The following is a 6,098-nucleotide window of genomic DNA, read 5'->3' on the forward strand; positions in this document are numbered from 1 at the left end:
GAGGGAGTTCCCTTTAGGAGCATGACTAACTCTTCGAACCTAAAATCCATCAGGAACAGAAATCAGGAACATTTTAAAGAGTATTTTCGTTTAAATTTTTTTAAAGCAGAGTTCAAATTTTTTTGCAAACATTTGTACTGAAAATTTTTGTATTTGCTGTTTCCTCCCTTTCCCTATTTTGCCACTGACAAAGGAGAAAAAGAAAAATGGGGAAGAAAGGGGAAAAATCAGGACCCCAATCGTGCTTACCATTCTCAATAAAGCTCTTCAGCACATTAGTACCAACATGGAACTTGCTGATTCATCCATTAAACTGGGCAAATGAGAACTAGGATCTCGTGTTTCCTGGTGGTGCCACAAATGGCCCTTCGAGAATTGTACCTTCAGGGCTATGTACCCTATATAGGGAACAGTTTGATCTCCAGCTCTTTCAATCTGTAGTTTATCACCAAAGCTCTGTTTAAGGCTTAAGCCAATCTTTAATTCTTAGAGACCAGGATGGGACCTATTTGGGGGCAGATTATCCCACATCTGCATACTGTGAGGTTCTTAAACTTTCCTCTGAGGCATCTGGCCCTGGCCATTGTCAGAGACATGATGTTGTATGAAAAAGTATTTCCTTATCAGTTTTGAATTTCCCACCTTTTAATTTAATTTAATTGAGCATCCTTTTCTTGTGTTATGAGACAGGTGGCCCAGAAAGTCACAGTCTACCATTCTCTATACCATTCATTATTTTCAATTACTTTGATCATCTCTCCACTTATTCAGCTCCTATTTAAGGTAAACAATCCCAATCTTTTCAATCTCTCTTTAAGTGAGTTTTTACACATCCTTTCTCATTCTCATTTCTCTTCTCTGAACCCCGGTGTAGTTCTGAAATATCCTTTTTCATATGGGGTGACAGTACTGCACACAGCATTCCAGATGAAGCCACACCATTGACTTACATTTGTTGTTATATTTTCTGTATTTTTCTCCATCCATTCCTTACACATACTAACATCTTGTTAGCTTTTTTTGGCCACAGCTGTGTATTGAGCAGAGGTTTTCATTCAGCCAGGGACCCTTTTGTGAACTGTTATAATTATTTTAGAACCCAATAGGGCAGGGGTGGGCAAACTATGGCCCACAGGTCGGATCCGGCCCCTCAGGGCTTTGGATCCGGCCTGCAGGATTGACAACCCTGTGGCGCCGTGGGCCCCGCTCCGCTCTGGGAAGCGGACAGCCAATGGGAGCTTCGGGGGAGGTACCCACAGGAAAGAGCAGCGCACTCAGCCCTCTGCCTCCCCTCCCCTGGGGGCCACAGGGACATGGTGCCAGCTGCTTCCTGGAGCGGCGCGGGGCCAGGGACAGGGCAGGCAGGCAGGGAGCCTGCCCTGGCCCCGGTGTGCGCCGCTGCCTCCCCAGGTAAGCGGTGCCGGGCCGGAGCCCACACCCCTAACCCCTCCTGCACCCCACACCCCAATCCCCTTCCCTGAGCCCCCTGTCACACCCCACACCCCTCCTGCACCCCAACCCCCTGCCCTAAGTCCCCTCCCGCACTCCGCACCCCTCCCTACACCACTGCCCTGAGCCCCCTCATACACCCCACACCCCTCCTCTGCCCCAACGCCTTGCCCTGAACCCCTTCCTGCACACTCCTTCCCGCACCCCAACCACCTGCCCCAGCCGTACATTCATGGCCCTGCATGCCATTTCCCCACCCAGATGTGGCCCTCGGCCAAAAAGTTTGCCCACCCCTGCAATAGGGCATATGAGTAGTTTAAATGTTTCCCTCCAATGGGGCTTATTTTACATTTGTTGACATTTAATTTCATTTGCCCTTAAGTTGCTCATTCACCTAGCTTGATTAGATATCTGTGAAGTTCTTCACAGTCGTCTCTGGTCCTAAATAACCAAAATAACTGTGTTATCTGCAGATTTTGCTCACTACTCACCCTCCCCTTTCCAGATCAATATATTAAACACGAATTCTAGTATAGAACCTTTTGCTGTGATGAAAATGACCATTTTATACTACTCTTTGCTCTCTGTTTTCTGTCTCCTAGACAGTTTTTGATCCATGACAATACCTTGCTTCTTATCCCAGGACTATTTAGCTTCATTAGTAGCCTTTTGTGTGGGACCTTGTTGAAGGCCTTTTGGAAGTCTAATAAATTGTCACATGCTTCCCTTTTACAAATACTATAACAACACATTCAAAGAATTCTAAGAGATTAATGAAACATGATTTTCCTTTAGAAAATCTGTTCTAGTTAGACCCCATCATATGATGGTTTTCCAGGTATTGTGTTATTCTGTCTTTAATTATAAATTCATCCAATTTGCCATGTACAGGCTTACTGGTCTGTAATTCTCCAGATCACGCCTACAGTCTTTATAAAATCCGGGTACAACACTTGCTGTCCTCTAATACAGTATCTGTTTTTAATGAGAGATTGCAAATTTCTATTATCGACTCAGGTGTTAAGTGCCAGGTATTCAGAACTCCTGGATGTATATATCCTCTGGCCCTGGTGAGGTATTGCAATTTAATTTATCAATTTCCTCCAGCACCTCTGCTTCGAACAGCTCAGTCTCCAAGAACCACATCTTTATTACCAGAGAAGAGCAGGTCTGGGGTAGATGTGGTGAAAACTGATGCAAAGAAATCATTTAACTTTTCAGCAACCTTCCTTAATTAATCCCTTTAGCCCTTGGTTATCCAGCAGACCCACCGATTTTTTTGCAGTCTTCCTTCCTCTGTTGTACTTAAAGATATTAAAATGAAGGTATTCTGTAACTATTTGGGGCTAGAATTACAAAGGGACTAAGAAAAGGAGGACTTGTGGCACCTTAGAGACGAACAAATTTATTTGAGCATAAGCTTTCGTGAGCTACAGCTCACTTCATCGGATGCATTCAGTGGAAAATACAGTGGGGAGATTTTATGTACACAGAGAACATGAAACAATGGGTGTTACCATACAGACTGTAACAAGAGTGATCAGGTAAGGTTAGCTATTACCAGCAGGAGAGCGGGGGGTGGAGGGAGACGACTTTTTGTAGTGATAATCAAGGTGGGCCATTTCCAGCAGTTGACAAGAACGTCTGAGGAACGGGGGGGAGGGGGAATAAACATGGGGAAATAGTTTTACTTTTGTAATGACATATCCACTCCTAGTCTTTATTCAAGCCTAAGTTAATTGTATCCAGTTTGCAAATTAATTCCAATTCAGCAGTCTCTCGTTGGAGTCTATTTTTGCAGTTTTTTTGCTGAAGAATTGCCACTTTTAGGTCTGTAATCGAGTGACCAAAGAGATTGAAGTGTGCTCTGACTGGTTTTTGAATGTTATAATTCTTGACGTCAGATTTGTGTTAATTTATTTTTACGTAGAGACTGTCCAGTTTGGCCAATGTACATGGCAGAGGGGCACTGCTGGCACATGATGGCATATATCACATTTGAAGATGTGCATGTGAACGAGCCTCTGATAGTGTGGCTGATGCCTAGGTTTGAGAATTCTGGATTCTGTGGCCTTTTAAGAAACAGGACATTATTTATAATACCCATTCAGGTGGGCACTCTGCTCACAAGACCCAGGCTTCTGGACCCTAGATTGCATGAACAGCAGAGTAGTTACTAATAAGGACAAGGAGAGTTCTGCAATACTGCGGGATTGTTACTAAACTGAACACACCATCAACTAAGCCAGTACTAGCCTAATGGGGAATCTTTCTCCAAGTATGCCACACTAATTCTTACATTACTGGACCAACCAGGAATTGTTTAATCAACAAGGACAGTAGCAAACATTCCAATAGCAAGAGAGTGAAGAAAGGTGCCCTTGTTTGCAGATTAATTTTGTACATGCCATGGTCTCTCAGATTTCCTATTGTGAATGGGCCTTTTCACCTCTTATTGGGTGACATCTTCAGTTTCTCTATGAGGAATTTATTTCGTTGGCTGGATGCTAACAGTGTTTGTCTATGTTTGCCATCATCTGCATGTTGCTCTTGCGATCAGTTACATATCGGGAGCTGTAGCTAGGTCAGCTTGCTAATGACTTATAATGGCCATGCCATCATTTAACGACATATATTCTATGCAAAGAGGCTGCAGAAGCTTGCTTGCTGCATCAGAGTCTTTTGCTGACCAAACTTTACTTTGTTTCATTACAGAAAAGATTAAATGTGAGGGTATAAGACATGTTTACAGACACCCCCCCCCCCCAAACTGTGGGATAAGAAACGAACAGTTTTTTCTGAAACTTGATGTGAATCTGTTGACCCATTTCTGGTTCAGAATCATTCAAAGTGTAGCCAAAATATCTAATATAAAAATATTTTACTACATATCTAGATCAGATTATGTTCATGCCCATTATTGTACAATGATTCATTTTGTAGGATACACTGAAGATGTAAAGTGATATAGAAGTAGTAAATAATGTAACTTTAACCCTCTGCTTGGCTTCGCTCTCACTTTCCCCCTTTCAGACGTACAGAGGAGTCTAGACAGTGAACAGTGACACAGAGCCTAAGTGGAGACATTAATAGGCAAAAGGTGTTTCCATCAATATAAGGGTTGGAATTAATGAACATATTTTTTCCCCCTGTTAAAATAATGTGTTCAATACACATATCAATAGGGAGAGACGAGAAGTCCCTTGCGATAAATGATTATTTGTCAAATCCTACATGTGCCACTAAGCGCAGCTTGTAGAATCCTGTATATGTTGCTAGAGTTACTGTCGGTTTGTGAACATGAGTAAATCAACTATTTTGCTTTTGATACTTAGCATACTTCTTCCCATGGTAATGCTCATATTTTAGAAGGTAAAAATAATATAGTTATGTTTTACTTTACTCATTACACACTGTTCAATGTACAACACAGGATAGGGAGAGTAAGGGAAAATGTAAGAGCTCGTTAAAAAAAAATCACTAGATTTGGTCTACATGGGGATCATCCAATTTATCAGAAGGCTTCAGGCATTTCACTTTTGGGAATTGGTTTGTATACACCCTCACAGCAAAAATGAACCTCCAAACAAAACTGAGGTTTATTCACTACCGCATTGCATTGGATTTGTTTGGCTCTACTGCATTGGCTATGGATTGGTGAAGAGTTAGGATTCACTCAAAACTTTATCACCAAACCAAAATGAAACTGTAGAACTCAATGTCTGTTCCTTTTCAGTGATAGCAGAAAGTTTTGCTGCAAGGTTCAAAACTGGTTCAAGCTAAACATTCTCGTGTGTTTGGATACATACTAAAACTGAGTTTCATATGGCTTTGTGTTTCTATACCAAACTCTTGCAATGCCTAGCAAAGAGAGGTGTATCATAATTGGTAACAGTAAATAGACCCACATAAAATTATAATATAAAGAACATTTAACTAATCCTTGTGCTTTTTGCAAAGGTGTGAAGCCAGTCTTTGGCACCACAGTAACAAAATGTATGTACCTTAGCATTTTCTATACCACCTGTCACCATAGTATAAAGCCACTATTTTGAAGGAAATTTTTCAAATTTTATTACATTCTATTAAGTTTTCTATAAATTGCTGTTCATAGCCAGGAGATTATAAAAGTAAGAACCGATTAAAGAAGTAATTCTCATGTTTAACTAATACAGTGGCCTCATGCATAAAGATTTATATAAATTGTATTTGATTAGAAATTATATGTTGAATTATGCTGACATACAGTTTGAAAATAGACTATACAGTTACTGCACCTGTTTTAGTTCCCTTGAGAGCTAAATTAAGTTTTAAAAAACCCACTGTGGATTGTTTAATAAGGAAAGGATGACGTAACTGTTCATGTGAATAACATTTTCAATTTATGATGTTAATTCAAGATTTGTTTAAAAATCTCTTAGTGAAGGCAAATTAAAAATAGATTTAAAAACAATTAAACACCGAGCCCAAACCTTCAAGCCCTCATGCATAGGCCTCCTTTGCGTGTGGGTCTCTGTGGGTATACCTACACAGCATTTTGGAGCAAGCCTCGCAGCCCGAGTTGACAGACTCATGTGAGCAGGGTTCACGCTCGCGCTCTAAAAATAGCCGCATAGACAGCACTTTGAAGTTGCAGCTCAGGCTCCAGA

Source organism: Chelonia mydas, chromosome 1 (assembly GCF_015237465.2).
Source record: "Chelonia mydas isolate rCheMyd1 chromosome 1, rCheMyd1.pri.v2, whole genome shotgun sequence".
NCBI classification, from domain to species: domain Eukaryota; kingdom Metazoa; phylum Chordata; order Testudines; family Cheloniidae; genus Chelonia; species Chelonia mydas.